The sequence below is a fragment of the Rhyacophila brunnea genome, unplaced genomic scaffold, assembly GCF_057557595.1.
Source record: "Rhyacophila brunnea isolate RB1 unplaced genomic scaffold, BYU_Rbru_1.0 scaffold_2, whole genome shotgun sequence".
Classification (NCBI taxonomy): Eukaryota; Metazoa; Arthropoda; class Insecta; order Trichoptera; family Rhyacophilidae; genus Rhyacophila; species Rhyacophila brunnea.
Window position 1 is genome coordinate 28,405,703 of NW_028232859.1, and position 18,331 is coordinate 28,424,033.

General features: G+C 32.9%; 1 non-coding gene across 1 annotated transcript; it reads right to left on the reverse strand.

Moving 5' to 3' along the window:
• Positions 1 to 16,640: 16,640 nt before the first annotated feature.
• On the reverse strand, positions 16,641 to 16,713 carry TRNAN-GUU (transfer RNA asparagine (anticodon GUU)). The gene has a single exon. It is a non-coding gene; the product is annotated as a tRNA-Asn (tRNA).
• Between the last annotated feature and the right edge of the window lie 1,618 nt (positions 16,714 to 18,331).

Sequence of the window (18,331 nt, forward strand, 5' to 3'; positions counted from 1 at the left end):
CCGTGATCTGTATCACACTCGCAAAGTGGAGACTTTTTCAAGCTCACGTGGAATGCCCACATTGAATTCGTTTCGGACACTTATTGGTCACATTTTTTGCATTTTTTAATATTCATAAGAGGAACAAAGTTTTGTTAAAAAAGAAACAAGTTGACGTAACAAACACACTTTTGAAGAATTGCTCTTAAAACAACGAAAACGTAGAAACGTTATCAACTTGTCTGTTATTGCTCCTTGCGTCGAGAAAACACTCTGCTATATAAAATTTTCCGATAGTTTCGACAGTTAAATTACGTTTTTTTTTGCAGAAAAAAACTTTTCGGGAAGTTTTCCTCTCGATAGAACTCGCGAACTGCTTTTATTACAGAATCCACTGTTTAGTATGGAGGTCGTCGGGGAGATAAATGTCTACGAAGCGTGGTCTTCTTCAGTGACGTGGAATAATAGCCTTACATCGCATAGGTATACCAACCATTATATTTGTCACATAATAAGCTTCGGATAATGTGATATTGATCAGACCTGGTAAACTATAAACAAATAACCACATTGAATTTTATTAGCAAGCTTGCTGAAAAGCATATCTTAGGACGCGCAAAAGCAATAATTTTACTAAGAATGTGTTAAATTTATTATTGTGTATCAATAATTGAAGGTATTAATTTCAAAGTCAGTAACCTAAATTTCTAATTTTTTGATATTTTTCTTGATTTTATAAGTAGGTAATTTTCACCCACGATGGCCGCGCAGCTTAAGACGATACATCGGTGAAACGGCAAATAATTTTCAACTGTAGGCGCGATGAAATTTTGGACTCGCTGGCATTCGGAGAGAGAACGTCGAGCTGGGAACACGTCAATTTGTTACGTTGGGGGTATTAATTCTTAAATCATGTAGAGATGACTAAAAACGTTACCCATTTACTTGAAAAAGAAAACATGTCAATGAATATATTATTATTGTTACTAATAGAACAATTAACAGAATATTAAATGGACGCATGTTGGATTTATATGACTAATTATATTTCGTTCGGCATGCGTCATTTGCACCCGCCACCCGCAATCCGCGCATCGCCTAGCCACGATCTTTTTAGACCGTGCCTCAACTGAGGTATAGCTTTAAGCGTCGGCCTATCGCGTCGTGGATCCCAGGTTCGAATCCTGGGTCTGGCAAGTACACATTTTGTTTTTCAATTTCTGAATGAATCATAGTATGGACCTAATAGGTTGAGCAAGTGGCTGACATCCATTTCTCGTAAAAACAAAATCTGTCAATACAAACCTCCACTCTGTGGAGGCCTATATGATCTTATTAGGATTATAAGATATTAAAGCTGGCTCCATATGTTAGTTAAATAGAATTAAGCTGGTGGTTGGTTGCAAAGTCATTTATATTCATCAATTGCCATTTCTATATTAATTTAACGAACTTCAAACATATATGTTTTATTCATTTTTATGACGTCTTAATTGCAAAAAATATATACTTACTTATATATTCTGCTTACTATCCTAAATTTGCTTGACGGTTTTATGCGATTGTCTGAAAATGGTGGTATATGTAGTTTACCGACTTATAACTCATAGCCTCAATTGTGTTTCGATGTTCATTTGCATGCATATTATAGCCACATGAAAGCCATATCCATATAGATATATGCATGTATAATATTTTATTAGGTACTGATATTTTCAGTGCTTAATGGCGACAATGTCTTAATGGGTTTTGAACGCGGACGAGAGAAACACTAGTTTCATTTGTTTTCTCACCGAGTTCTTAATATAAATAAAATGTGTGTATTTTTGCTTCACCGGCGTTGATGTAAATTTATATTCGAATCGTTGATATATTGCAGATTTTCCAAAGGAAGGTCAATATAGTATTGGAATGTGAGTACAACATCGACATGATACTTTTCAACAACAATACAACTGGCCTTATTATCGGTATTCGATTTACTTGTCTACATGGACAATAGTTGGTAGCTAACGAAATAAGAGAAATAACCTATTAGGTGCTTAATTATGTTTATCCTTTTATTACACGCCACTGAAGACATATCAAAGTGCCTTTAACTACAGACCTCTTCATTGTCGTTTTGTCGTAAGTAATAACTAGTAGCTGGTAAGTATCAGGTCAGATTCCTTTCAAAAAAACTTTCCAACTACTGATAGGCTTCGGAGCACCAGCATGACAGGAATAGATAAAAGATTTTTTATTGCCCACCTTTCTTTTTTACTTAGATAGCTGATATAGGTGGGTTATTCCTACAACGGTGCTTTAAAAAGAATCGCTAACCGATGATACTTAGTAAAATTAATAAATCTTCTTCAGATATATCGATCAATTTATTATTATCATTAACATAAACATAAGTTACATTATAGATAGCCATTTAATGGTAATAGATTGATTTTGATAACGTTTCATATAGTAAAATCAAACTCGATAGTCATGCTAGATTACCTGGATAGTATCTACAGAGATGACTATTTGTGAATATGAAACGTTTAGTATTGTTATGGCCTATGGCTATCAGTCGAAAATATCAATGTGAATAATGATAGATACCAATAATTACAGTTTTCACAAAATTCTCGTCTGCCCTCTAGCGTTTAGCGTGTGTTCATTATGACATTTTGGTATAAATTACTGATACAAAGGATACCACTGTATAACTAAAACGCATGAATCATAAATCCAATTTTCTGCCATGACAGAGCAGATGCAGCGCATTGTACACTTGCCAATTTATGGTTATATGCATACACAAACGAAAATATTTTAAATTATTTTGTATCATACGTAGCATTAGGCTTTAAGTTTTTTCCTCCCTCCATGTCCGACATATTAATTCACTTGCTGAATGTAATTATTAATAGTGAGTATTTAATGCACCTTGTACGGATTTTCCTAACACTTCATATTTTCAACTCTCGATTTTATACTTCGTCGTTTCCATTGCAAAATTGTATATCTGCAGAATCTCAAGTTTTCAGGGGAGCATAAAACAGTTTAAAAAATGTATGGCACTTGAATCAATTCAAAAAAGTGTTACACGATTTCAACGAAAATGTATTTTTTGTAAATTGTGTTATTTTGCATGTGTGTAAAGGGGATTTTTGCGAAGAAATTTTGCTTCTTTACTTAATAATAATGTTGTCACTTCATTTTACTGTATTAAATTGTTATATTAACGAAAATTAGCTGTATTCTTTGTCAGTGTGTATTTATTTACTATTGATGAGTGCTGAGGTGGTGGATGACATGTAATTCTTTGTATTATAGATTATTCCATTAGATAGGTAGGTATATTTCGTAGATTAAATATGATAACCTTTTATACAAAAACTGCATGTCGATATGGATGATTCATAAAAATATAGTAGGCAAATACCAAATAAAATAATATTTGATGTTTGTTTGAGGGAATGAATCACATAATAGATTCCCATGGGTATACTTAAGCAGTTTATAAGTAACGAAACGACGCGGTGTGATATTTTCTTAATATTACTTTCATTTTAATTAGTAGAATTAATACTATAGATATAAACTTACCATTACGTCATGATTGTGGATCACTTAATGGCAAAAAGCAGAATCAAAACACCAATTCACGTGAATTTAATAATATTATGTCTTCCCCAACGCGAACCCCGCTTTTAACTTTTATAAAATGTGCAATGTTATGAAACCGAAGCCATTACACGTTGTTTGTAACATACGCACTCTCATCATTGAAATGGAATTTTAAAATAAGAGACCAATCAAATTAATTATATGTAGTTATGAATATCAAATATGATACTATAACAATTACTACGTATGCAGAATATAAAAATCTTTCAAAAAATAAGAACAATCGTTGACATAATTATGGTTAAATACCTAATTAACAGTATGGATACCAGCGAGGCTATTCTAACATATCACTTAAGATCCAAAAAGAGCTACATGTGATAAATAACAATAAGTTAACCGTCTGAACTGTCAAAAGTGCTATCTTTTAACAGCCCCTCTCTCGACTGTGTTAACTATTACGTCAATTTTACATATTGAGAAGTAAGATCTGTTTTGAAAAATAATTACCCCATGGCCGCCGCATTAATTTATAGTTCCCTGTGAGCTGTCAAATATTGAGTGGTTAGTAGGAGCTAGTAACATAATATTTGTTTTACTACATGCCGCAATGACATGACTAATTAAATTGTAGCTTATGCTGATATGTTTGACGTTTCAATACAACATTTTTGGGTTCGGGCGTATCCGCCAGTACGGTCATATTCGAATTTGACCGACATGTCTACCAACTTAAATTTTCGCCATATTACGAATTTACCAATTATTGTAGATAGCCGTCGATAACCGCCTTGTGTATGGAATGCCTTCCGTGTTACTTTGGACGAATGAAAATAACGGAAACTGTTAAGAATCGCTGCGTAGATGCGTTGTAGGAAGTAGTAGAAATTTAAGTACCTAGGAAGGAATTAATATAAATCTTGTTTCTAAAATGGATGTATAACTATTTAATTTGGTCCTTGAAATTTGAATAAATGAATGGTCGGCAATGATAAAAGCCGAACTATATTATTATTATTTTCAAAACATTGGCAAAAGTGAAATAATTTATTTCGAATTAATTTTTGGTACCTACGAACTAGGTACCTACCTAATTGTTACATGAAATATCTGAATTTAATTAAAAATCATAGAGGCGAAATGGAAATATTTCCATTATTAATAAATTCAATATTCCATATTGTTTGTTTCAATTCGTCATATCAATAGGCTTTTGAATTAATCCCGGTGCATGTAAAGGTGGAGCTTTTAATATTTTTCCATATGCAGTGACAGATATTGTGCAATTCCTGATAAGTGATGTATATATTATTTCCTGCGAAATTCAATAAATATAGGTAAACGTAATTATATAAATAATGACAAGATTTATTTATACTTACATGAAAAATAGTATTTTTTTTTAAATTTGAGATATTTATTTTATACAACAAAATATTACTTTATAGCTCAATAGTTATGAATTTCTCTATAATATTGACCATAGTGGTAAAGCAATTGCATTCATTACTTAACGGGGCCGAACACATCAGCAACGCTCAAACTTTTAAAACAATGGTGCCTTTATTTTCTTCACTGGTTATCTTTTAATTTTGTTATCCTGACGTTTTATAATTATTTTGTGGCAATTGGCCAAATATTAATTATTTGTATTTAAAACATAATAACAGCTTAACCATGCTGCTTAAATGCGTAAGTGGTTGTATTTAAGACAGACTAGGAATCTTCCAGTCGATACAGTAATGGTGTTAGTATTACGGTATAAAATTACAAAAATACATAAAAAATATGCACTTTTCGTATATTCGCACAAAGGATGCTAATTATAATTTTTTTTTTATTTGTTGTATCAATTTCCGAATCAAAATACCAGTAGCGTGCGGTTCTGTTTGCTTGTAGGGATACTCTTGAAAAAAAAAACATATAATTGACACTATTATTATATTTGTACTTGTGATTTTGTAACTAAACAAATCTTGGTGGGTTGCCGATTAAGTAGTAGGTATGGTGTGTGTGCACCGGTAGCTATGTAATTTTAAATGTATTTACACAATGGTAATAATAATAGAGCCTTTAGAAAATTATAGTTAGGTAAAACTCCAAAGCTGCGATAGAAGTATAAATTAATTCATGTGCATCATCAGTATTTATTATTGTGTCGTATTTTGGCGTTATTAACAGATGTTTGATACCAATCAATATCAAAATATTATTTTTATTAAATTTCATAAAATTCGAACATTATTGTCTGCAATGCTCCACGAACAACGCGTTTTAAGGGTATTAAAAACAACATTGAAATAATATCTATTGAAATAAAATAACCAGCCCAAAAAAAAAAATACTCAACTAGCTGTTGATCAAAACAGTCGTGATTTCAAAACACTTAACCATGTTTCACACATAGAGAATATTATCGCGCGATACGAGGTCGCGCGATCACTGTTCGCCGACCAGTATTAGGCTCCATTGCAATCGCTTGACGGAACATAGTGGCGTGATAATATTCGCTGTATATAATGAATTTGGATATAACTAGGGTACAAGGGACCTGTGCTTTAAACCCCTATCCTCTTCTTCTCAAGTGGGTGATCTCTGTGATAGTTATGAGTTGTGAATTTTCTCCCAAGGGCACCGTTAACAAAATTCGGTCAAATCACACTTGAGTGTATGGTGACCTAATTATTAGGTAACTACTGTTGAGACATTCCCAGTCATACACAAATACTGATGCTTCACCTGTACATCCAAACGTAGGGTCACGTCACAAGGCGAAGTCTTCACTGAGCCTTTTTTAAAGAGGCACCTAGCGGAAAAATACGAAGCTTGCAATTTTAACATTTTTTTGATAATTTACAATTTCAACTGTATAAATGAATAAATATGTATCTGAAAATATTAAAAAGAAAAATATTTTTTATCTTAAGTTAAAGATAAACTTACAATTGTAAAAAATGTAATAAAATGTGAATTTGTTGAATCGGACCGCACTCTATTATTACATATATTTTATGGTCATATTTATTATTAAAATTTAGTTTATTAAGTTTTCTAAGCATCACTTAAGAGATTTTTGACTTATTCATAGTTTTAATATTTTTTATATCTATTTTAAAAAACTTCTATTTTTATAAAAAATATAAATGTGTATAACTTGAAATCCTTTTTATTTATATCAAATCAAGCTTCAATATTAGGACCATACATAAAAAAAAATTTAAAATTGCAAGCTTCGTATTTTTCCGCTAGGTGCCTCTTTAAAAAAAGGCTCAATGAAGACTTCGCCTTAAGACCGGGTCTGGTTTGGTGGGCGCATTAACTTCAATATTTGCATAAAATTACGATTGTTGCATATTTAAATAAATTGTAATAATTTGAACAAAATTTGCAATCGAAATCTTCATATTATATTGTGAACAGGATGCCGTATTGCATTCGAAGATAATTATGTATTAATAACTAGCATGGTAATAATTATGTAGGCGGCCCTGATGACACATTTCAAGATCCTCAATTCTTCGTGACATTTTCTTGTTTAGAGTATAGTTTTGGCTTGTTATATATATTGGACGAATACGACGACTACATCCTATTAAATATATTATTATGCATACGTACTATTAGCTGCCAAAATTACGATTATCGCGAAAAGAAATAATACACGAAATAGTGATACACTCAACATCATTTATTTTGATGCCCATGTATTGTACTACCTATCCTGACAAAAGTATGTTATCTATAGTAACAGTCAGATGATATTATATTGTATTACATACATATTGCTATAACGTGAGTATAGCATATTCTCTACTCGGCGTGTTTCCGCTATGCCAAATATTGGAAATCATCTGACCATTCTCACGGGAGATATATTTTTACATTGTTATGGTTATGGACTCAATATGAGACTGCGCTCTCCATAGACACATGAATAATGCGAACAGTTTGGGAGGTATTTGCTACAACGATAGTGATATTATATTGTACTCGTATTTATTTTTGAATTTAATTCCAAAGCTGACATTGATTGGTAATATTTATTTTAATTTTGAAAATAATTAGGGTAGTATTAGTAGGGTGGGTTATAAGTAAAAAAAAAGCTTAGTTTTGACGAGAAAAATGAAACTAATCCCGTAAGAATCCCATCTCTAAAATGTTTCATAAACAAGTAATTGTTTTGTCTATGACCAGTGTTTTACAACATTTAATGCCGGCGCTCCATTGGCACGCAAGTCAGACGATTTACAGTCTTCGGACTTTTTTTTCGGGTGGAGCACCCCAGGTCTGCGGACTTTTTAATCCGCAGACCAGGCTCGTTGGATTTCAAACATGTTTGATATTTACCCTCCGAGTTGCCAGACTTCGTCCGTCGATCGCTATGCAAATTCGTTTTGACATTAATACGCAATTATTCGGACCGCAAAAAAAACTGTAATTGTTTTAAACATTTTCATTGATTAATTTGTTAATGTACACATTAGAAAATGAGAGATTTACCAATTATTTTTTTATTTGTATTTATGAAATTCATAAAATAAAACGTAAAACTTGTGTTGTTTTCACTGCTTTATTATTTTATGCAAGTCTACATATAAATAACACAAAATTATAGGATTATCGGAAGACATTACGATAATCGCAACTTTTGACTTTTGACAGCTCGACTTTTTTATTCGTTCGTTGATCAGTAGCAGAGCATAGACAAATCAGACGATTTATTATCCTCGGACTTTTGGCTCGCCAATGGAGCGCTGGCATAACTTTAACATCTATGAACCGGTGAAAATATGATAACTATTTAAATAGTATTCTGCTTATTAGTTGTTAAATCTTATATTATAACAGATAGCCACAACAGACGTCTGGGGCCTTATGTTATAACTTGCGAGTTGAAGTCGCCCGGTCGACATGACGTCATATGCCATCATTGTGACGTACTACCGGAGTGATAATAGCATTCGAGAAATTAACGCTACTCAAATACTGGCGTTATCCATTGTCCCCATACACAAATAGGTGTTTCAGCATAATAATATCTATGGTGAGCCGTGTGCTTTGGGCGGCTTGCCTCGAGCGTGTATTGGATTATGTCACAATTACGACATGTCGTCGGGTGACACACGAGTCGATAGTTAAGAAATCACAGGCCTGGTTACGAATACAAAAAAATACAATGTTTGTAAATTATTAGCAGAAATTGGTTGCCTGTTTTGACACTTTGTTTTGATATCTACTTATTATATATTATTTTTGCAATGATAAAATATGATGAGGTATTGTCATACTAATGCAAATAGATTTTGTTACATTGAATAAATGTGAAACTTGCTACAAATGAATCTTCAGTACGAAATTCTTAGCTACTTAGGTAAATGATCAATCTTTCTTTCAGCTACAGTTACATTTATTTAAGTTTCAAAATTTCTTCAGAAGAACGTTTTTTTCGACATCGTCCCGAAAAATGATTTTCCAGTTTTTTAATACATCTTATTGAATAACTACGAGACAAATCTATATTTAAAAAGTATAATTAAGGTACAAAAAAGTTGAAAAACTGTTTTTATGTTTCTCTATTCACATGTTAATCTAAATTACACAATGTTCAGAACTGAAAATGGTTCACCACAGAATAACAAATTGCTAAATTTTCATTAATATTTTATTTGAAATTGTCAAATGGCTTTATGCACACAATTCTGTGTTTATTAACCTTTGCTGTGGCACATTGTTTCCGCGAACATTTTATTTACATCATCATAGTATATTAAATATTAATTCCTGGAAAAAATGTTCGTTTGTGCTTTAAAATATTGCATAATCATTGAATATTTGCATACGATAATGTGACCCATTTGTCATTATTAATTTATTGGTAAAGTTATTAGAGATTCAATAAATAATTTTATGTTATTAACACCAGTTTATAGCAGAAAGCAATGGGAAACCACAGAGCTATCTATATTCCCAAGAAAATCACAATGGAATGGGCGAATCCAGGAGTCATAGTGATATTGATATCAATCATGAGGATTACAGCGAAGCAGAGGAATTTAATATATGATTGCAAATATGCAACAGTAATCATCATCTACGTAGAGCACACCTATGTATTACTGATGTGTCGGTCACAGTTTCTAAGCTTAGCTACATTGGCTAGACAAAATTTACAAACAGGCTTTTTTTGGTAAAAGCTTATAATATAGGTAAGTCATTTTGTCCAACCATTGGTATTCAATTTAATTTCAATTTATTTATTTGTTTAACATATTGTAGACATAACAAATTATAAGTTTACGACATTTACAACATGACATTTAGAAACAAAGATATATAAATATAACAGTATTACATAAAAAAAGAGATAGATGAGTAGATAAATAAGATAGGTACAAGGAAGTACACCGGATGAGTTAAGCAGACCCTATTTTAAGAATTTAAAAAACAGCGTCCACCTAAACTCATTCTCACGTAGGTGGAATATATCAACACCCGAAGCAATTTCGTTGAACATAGTTATCGCCCTCCCAATTGGCATTACCAGTGGCAGGTTGGTTCTGCACCTTGGGAGAATAAACAACTGAATACGTGTATTAAATAAGGCTCTAAGTACCAAAAAGTAGTATTGCCTGTAGTTACAAAATACCGAGTCATTGCAGTAAAATTTCATGAAGAAGACCTTTTGAAAAATGTAGTTTTACAGTGTGAAGCAATCATGGCAGATTCTATAATTTTAGGTATTAAGAACTCGCAAGTGTCTGACACCATCGTCAGCTATTTTATATTGAATGCCGTTAACCACTGCAGTGCTACTTACACCATTATAAATAAAACACGCCAACGGACTTACAACGTCGACAAGTTTAATTATTTTGCTGTGTTTTTTTGACTTGCTTGAGGCACTTAGACTATAGTTGAAGTTATTGGCGTTGGTATGTAGAATATTTTTCTATAAATATGTCAGTTTTTATTAATTTGGTACTTAGCGCCTTAATTAATACACGTATTCATTACTGATGGTCTCTATTTCTAAGATAGTTATCAGGGACCAAAATGTATCAGGTATCAAAATGTATGGACCAGGTATCAAAAAGTATACCCATATCTAAAGATTTTAGACTATGGTCTTACAAGAAGGATACATAATATGAATCAGTAATAATTAGTGGCGAAACCAAGTGGTCCAAACCATATTTAGTAAGCACTTGTTGTATTGTTCATACAAATAAGATGAGTAATGATGGTTCGTGAGCGGATATATCAGCACTCGGTGATTGAAGTAGTCGGAAAGAGATGCTGCACGTTCCTGGGATATTTGTTCCGGATCAAGCCAGACAGCGCGACACTCCGCACCCTTTGTCACAACTTCCAGGATTCGGTCGCCGTGGCTAACCCTCCTCCACTCTACAGTGGTGCTACAAAACCGATATATGCGCTTTGGATATTAAATGGCGGGATGCGCGAAACGTGGCGATGTACCGTGACCTTGCGCTTACCCTATGCTCTAATGCTGGGGTATAACATGGTGAAATGAGTAAATAAGTGATCATGGTTAATTGAATGAAAAACTTGTTTTATATTATTGCAAGGTGTTCTTTTTCAATTCAGCTCTTGAAACTAAATCATGTATAATTAGTAATTACAGTTTGCTGCAAATAAATTAATGCAGACAATTCTAAATGACTTGAAGTTAATTTAATTATTTTATAGTAATTGTTATATTTATAAAACGAGCTTTCTTCAACATATTATATGTAGATATACCTACAAGTTATAAAAGTGACTACAATATGTAGGTGCCTATGTATGCGATAGGGGAGTGATAGTAAAACTGTTTGCCAAAATCTTAAAGTTTATAAGGTATACCTACATTTATTCAACATCCGATGAATGTTACGTAGTGGAAGATTTCCGAAAATATTCTTTCTCGCGGGAAGTCAGAGTAATAATCTTTTTGGAAAAACATAAAATGTAATCTAAATTTGTTATCTGCATGAGAACGACCAAGAATGCATTGAAAGTCTCAAAGTGTCATTTATATTTATGCTATTTTATTGATAGATAAATTTTTATATGGGTCGCGAGCCAATCGGTGTCCCTCCCAGCTAGCATTTTGCCATAACGATATCAAGTTATATGAAGTGAAAATAACGTTTTAGCCTTTTTTGGGAGGTCAAAAGCAGTTTACTTTTTGCGCGTTTCACAAACAATGCTTTCGAAGCAACAGGGAGTACCTTTGTTGTAAAGAAAATCTCAGACAATAATTTAAAGAAATACGTATATCGCTTTGTTGAATTTAAAGCATTTATATTAAAATTTGTACGCAATATACATTTATGATAAAATATTTTCTTTCGTGAAAATTTGGTTACAAATAAAAAAAGAGTTATTAAATAAATTAGAAAGATTACGATCTAAACGAATAAACCATAGATCACCCAAAAGACATCGAAATTGTCATGTAAACATAACACTCCTTCAATATTGGTAATGTATGAGCACTTGGCCAGCTTTTTATTTATTATACTTTATGGCCTGACCATTACGAAGAAATAAAAAAACTGGCTTCATGCCTTGGTCTATGTCGACTGGCTTTCGAATTTCTATCTCATTAATTTGTTCTGTGTTCACACCGACACTACTTAACTTTCCTAGTGAGCCAACCAGTACCTAACCTCTCCATGAAATCATTTTTTTTCCCATTAAACATGATATGGTTCTGGCAGTTATGTTGGTTTGTATGTAACATCTTCCAACCCTCATCTGTAACTATCTTTTACCTGTTACCCGGTCTCGTAAAATCATTTACAATCATTTATTTCTCCACTCCCTTGAAATGAAGTCACGACTCAGAGCTATATGCCGTTCATTGGATGGTAATCAGAAGTCGAAAAGTTACAATACATATATATACATATATTTGAGGTAAAACAAAACTTTTTTGTTAGGTAATAAAAGGACATGCCGTATATTGGATCCATTTTATAGAATTTGACAATATAATAGGTGTAGGTACATTGAATTATTCCTGATAACATCTTGTCTCTATATTAACATTTTGTCAAATTTATGAACATTTATAGCCTAAAGTATATAAGTATGTTATGACAGATATGAAAAAACTACTTCACCATGATATAAAAAATAATCAGTTTCATAAAATGAAAGATAAGCCTACACGCACACAATTACCACCTTTGGGTGCGACAAGTTCCAACCACTTGTAGTTAAGCATCCAACCAGTGCTTATAGCTAAAAGCAAGGTGTTTATTTCTAGAATCAAAAAGCAGTATCTGGACATTAGCACGGGGTATGTCGTGAAAGCTACGAGGTGCGATAAAGTAATAGGCGGCGTACGAGCACTCTTCAGTTTTAATTTATAACTGTTGAGTCTCTGAAGTCCACGGCGAGTTGCATCAGGTCATCATCAGGACACGCTATGTGGCATCACCAGAGACGGCAGGGTAGAGCTTTTCGAAATCGGCGACAGTGCCGTACGACAGCGACACCCGACACTCAATCACTCGGGGCTTTATGGACGGAAGAGAAATTAAAAAATGGGATGTGTAAATAATTATGAATTTTTTTAGAAAGATTTTCACTACCAACGTATGAGTTAGAATATTACAAAATTTGTTCATGAAAAAATTGACATCATTATTAATGACAATGTATTTTTTTCGTGTCATATTTCTTTGATCCCTAGCGCACTATTGTTGGCCGCAATCGTTGAAAACGTGTTTCGAATAAAGCTCAAGTTTTATGTTAACATGACATTTCCTCAATGTCCCGGAAAATAAAAAAGCTTCCTACGTCCGGCTAATGCGGACCTTTCCATGCAATGTATTGGCGAAACATTATTCGGAGGCGGCAAACAATGTCCTTAGGTACGACAAACAAGCTTATCTTAGCGGCTTATCCAGGAACAGGGTTGCCCATTTATTTATTGGACGATCCCCCACATATTGGGGCAAGAATCCCTTTTATTTCCCCAAACTATAGCACTTTGAATGATCGTATCGCAATTGTATTGAGAATTCTCACTGGGTGATAGAGATGATTATGGGTTTTTATTTCTCTGACAATCGTTTTGTATACCTACAATTTTCTTTTCTTTTTTTTACATTATTCGGATATTAAATAACTGATAAAATGGCGGAACTGATGAATTCTATCTTATACAATCGTTTTTTTCGGGAATCGTCTCAATGGCCTTCGACCAAGGACTTGCAGTGAAAAATAAATGTACTATTCCAGTATTTATGTGACTGAATTTTACAGTGATTAGTAAGTATTGATAAGGCTGGAACCCGGGCCCTAGTCATTGGTGTACTTTAATCAGGAGGGTGGAGTAAGGCGTCCCAATTACCAACAAGCTGTTTCGGAGAACGGTATTTATTTTATGATCAAGGTAAGTGTAGAATTATTTAGAATACAGGTAGAGAGACTAGTGTCGCATGTAATCAAGCGAGTGGTAATGTGTAAACGTCCCATTCGTCGAGTGGTTTCTCCTTTACACGAAGTTTTCACGCGACATTTTCAGAAAATAGCCCGCAACATTCAGTTGAACTTTATCCTGCTGACCTTCTATTAGATACGCTGACATACTAAAGTCTAAAAGTCAAAAGAAATCTATATTTGGGTATGTACTTTACCTGCCATTCTTGGTAGAATTGACTTGTGTGTCCCTAATAACTATCTTAGAAATCTGGAACATCAGTTGTTTGTTCTCCTAAGATGCATAACTAACCTGCCATTGGTAATTCCAACTGGGCGGGCAATAACCGTTTTCAATCAAACCATTTCCGATATTGATATATTCCACCTCCGTGAATATGAGATTAGATGTACGTTGTTTTACATATTTAAAAAAAATAAGGTCTACTTAGCTCATTCGGCGTATTCTTTTACTTATATTGTTTCCATTTATTTATTTTCTCATGTCATGTTGTGAAAGTCTTAGATTTGTAATTTGTAAAGTTCATAAAATGTAAATAAAATTGAATTTGGATCTTAGCTGTTCTAATATCCGTAGTTTGTTCACACATATTTTCTGTCTCACTCTATACACATAAAGAACATGTGGGTCTGCACGGGGAACCGCACGATTGCGAATTCTGAAAAAAAAATCGCTGCATTGTCACAACAGATGAATTTGAAATTACTGCTATTTGCTCACTAACTTCATGATGAATTTTCTATTACCCTACTGCACAATGATCAAGTTTAAAAAGGGAATACAATGATGGTATCTTACAATAGAGCGGTGATAATATGCGCCACCCCATACTAATTATAAACAGACAACTAGTAGTAGTAATAGTAAAGTAGTTTAGGTAAATACCTAATATTGTATCAGAACATTTTACCTAAAATCATGAAATTCATTTATGAAATGTATTCATTATTGTGGCTGTGGCTGTACCCTGTACCTAGTGGAATTTTAATCATTCTCCATAAAGGTACAGCACGTGTATAAGAATTAATTATAATTGTAGTCCTGTTGGTTTTTATTTCCTCGCTGTTGTTGGCCGTCCCTACAAGGCGTAAAGGTATAGTGGAGGCACATTATTAGGGCAACATTTTTGGTTCGCTTGAATTATTCATCCCCATACAAATCTCTCTTCACGAGGCAAATTCTTGCAAGGAGATTTCCACGAGTAACCTTTCATGAATGTAAATATTATCCTCGCAGAAATGTGAATATTTTTTAGAGCTTATTGTTATATTTATTTATAACCTACGGCTGAATAGATCTTAATTAAACAGAGGAATAATTAAATTATAATAATTATGGAGATCTAATAGATAATGTCCGTTAGCATAAAATCGATCTTTTGATTCTTAAAAAAATATGTATTGAATTGTTTGTAATTTCCAATAATAATAGAGATTTAAACAGTAATAATTAAAAATTAATAAAAAGTAAGATTTAGTATCGGATTAATCATTTTGAAAGGATTCCTATTTCTTTGGATATGGTTTTAAATCAGTAGGAAATGGAGCCGTCCGTTCAAATAGGACATCGGTAATACAACTATTAATAATTTATAGTAAAATCATACGCCTTTCTCACACATTGAGTAGGTATAAAATGTTAACACCAAAAGTACCTACCCATATCACTCAAATAGATTCGTAAATACTTCTACAAAAAATAAACCACTAACTTATTTTTAGGTAATACCTACTTATTAAAATGTGAATCGTGGTTTTTATTTTTTTTATCGTAGATGAGGTTCAAAATCAGTAAGTCAGTGCGTCGGGCCTCCTCGTCCCTGAACCCGCCACTGACTAAAACTTTTATGTAGGTACAATAAATGATAATAAAAAAATAATAAAGCAACGGTTGTCTTAAGAATTGCAAGCGTTCAATTGTAAGTTTTGATAATTAGTTATTGTAGTATCGCTCCGAAGATGGGTTCATAGCCCGAAACAGCTGTCGATAGAAATAACTGAAAAATTGTAGAATTAACAATCTAGTTCTACCTATCATGTAAATGCTAATTCATCAACATGTACTTACTATATTCATTGAATATGTATATTACACGGTACAACTCCATCGTAATAGTTGTAACTGTAACACAGATTGTCGTGGTATGACAGCAGACCTGCTATTTCAGACTATACAATCATTTAAAAATAGTTGATAATATTGTAGGATATAGGTACAATACCTATAAATGTTTTTAAACTCAAGCGAAGGAATTATTTTACTGTTTGTTTAGTATCATCGACCTCTTCATGGCTATAACATTAATTTTATAGTAATAAACCGGTAATAATTATTAACGCCAGTTGTTTACATACGTGTACGCATTTTATATCAAATTTCCTTGAATAATTATTACAATATCAGATTTAGTAGGGTTAAAAATGTATCTTTACAATATAAGTAACTATTTTTTAAAATGCCAAGCCGTGAAAGAATTGTTCATCAATTTTCAATGAGATCATATTATTATTTGGCTAAGTAGGTTTTAAAAAAACATTTAGATAAATAATTTACCCATAATAATGTAAATGTTATTGAAAAAAATCAAAAAAATATACGCCCCCGGGTGGGCTCGAACCACCAACCTTTCGGTTAACAGCCGAACGCGCTACCCATTGCGCCACGGAGGCAGATGCGCGGTGAGAGAAATTTTGTTTTTATAAAGCATGGCCTAGATAAGTACGAGCAGGCGCAACGCTGTTTTGAAAGATGAAGGAAAAAGAAGCTGTGCCTTTGAAAACGAAAATAAATGCATCGGTTTCTTTTGTAGGGAATTTTAATTATTTCACTTCTTTCGATTTGCATGTGGAAGTATATAATATTTATATTACAAACAGAATTATAAAAAACGATTATATTATATTATTCATTCTTTGGACATGGAAGAATAAACACAAAATGTAAATTAGACGGAAAATGTAAGAATTTGTTAGTAAGTATTTTTTTAGTAGGTACTTATGAACTAAAATATTTAAAAAAAATCTACTCTACCTACTTCTAAAAAATCAATAATTGATTGATTTTTTAGAGATATAGAATGGATTGTGCAAACAACAAGATTGTGGCATGATAGTTCGATGACCATAATAATTCTTTATTGAGCTTAGGTCAGGGCTCGAAATGGACCGGAGCGCACCGGAGCGCCGTTCCTGCTCCTGAAATCGGTAAAATTATCGCTCCGTCTCGTGGAAAAAATAATTTGACCGTCTGAGCTGGATAGGCCATGTAATAGAAAATCTAACATACTTATTTTTATGAAATACACAAAAAATTGATAACTATGTCTTCTAACTATGCTAACTATGTATTGTTCTTCAGAAAACTGTCGTGCGCTCCGGTTCGTAAACTTTTCCATTTCGAGCACTGGCTTAGGTACCTACCTACGTTCTAAGATTTTTTTTCCTACTACCGTATTTTTTTCCCACAACTGTACTCTTCTTGTAATTTCTATACAACTTATACTGGTGAATCTATACCGAGAAATATTTTTACCTCCAGAAAAATACCACTTCTCCCACAATAATACCCGTACCTACTAAATAAATACCATATCTAAAGCAGCAGATTTCTTAGGTAAAAATAAAGTATGATTTTGAAAATAAAACAACGTTTTACCTAATAAAATAACTAAAGGATACATGCTCAAATATAACATGGATAGGTGATACCTGGAATAAAAAAAAATGTTTTCGAAAATAATTTTTACGTTTAGTTTTTTTCTACATAATTTTTTTCTACATAATGTTATCGTCGATGTTATAGTATTGGAAAGCGGTCAGCTGGGATGACATCTTTGTGAAAAGACTCAAAAATAAAATTAATAGGGTAGGTATATAAAAAATAAATTCGGCCACCCACTGCATATTTTCATGATCCACGTACCTACCTATATCCGTTTATTATGTATTTTTTTAGAAATAAGATATTTTAGGACGCATCTATTGGACGCAGGAATTGCACACAAACCAGTACTCGAAATGAAAAATCTTACCAACCGGAGCGCTCGTTAATTTTCTGAAAATATTAATATACATAGTTCTAATTTTATGTGTGTTTTATAAAAATAAGTGTGTTTGATTTTCTGTCATATGGCCATTCTAGCTCAAATGATAAAATTATTTTTTCCACGAGACGGAACGACAATGTTGTCGTTTGTACGACCCGGAACGGCGCTCCGGTACATTTCGAGCCCTGACCTACAATGCTCATTATTATTAGTGATTGGCGGAGCTTTTTTCAGTGGGCTGT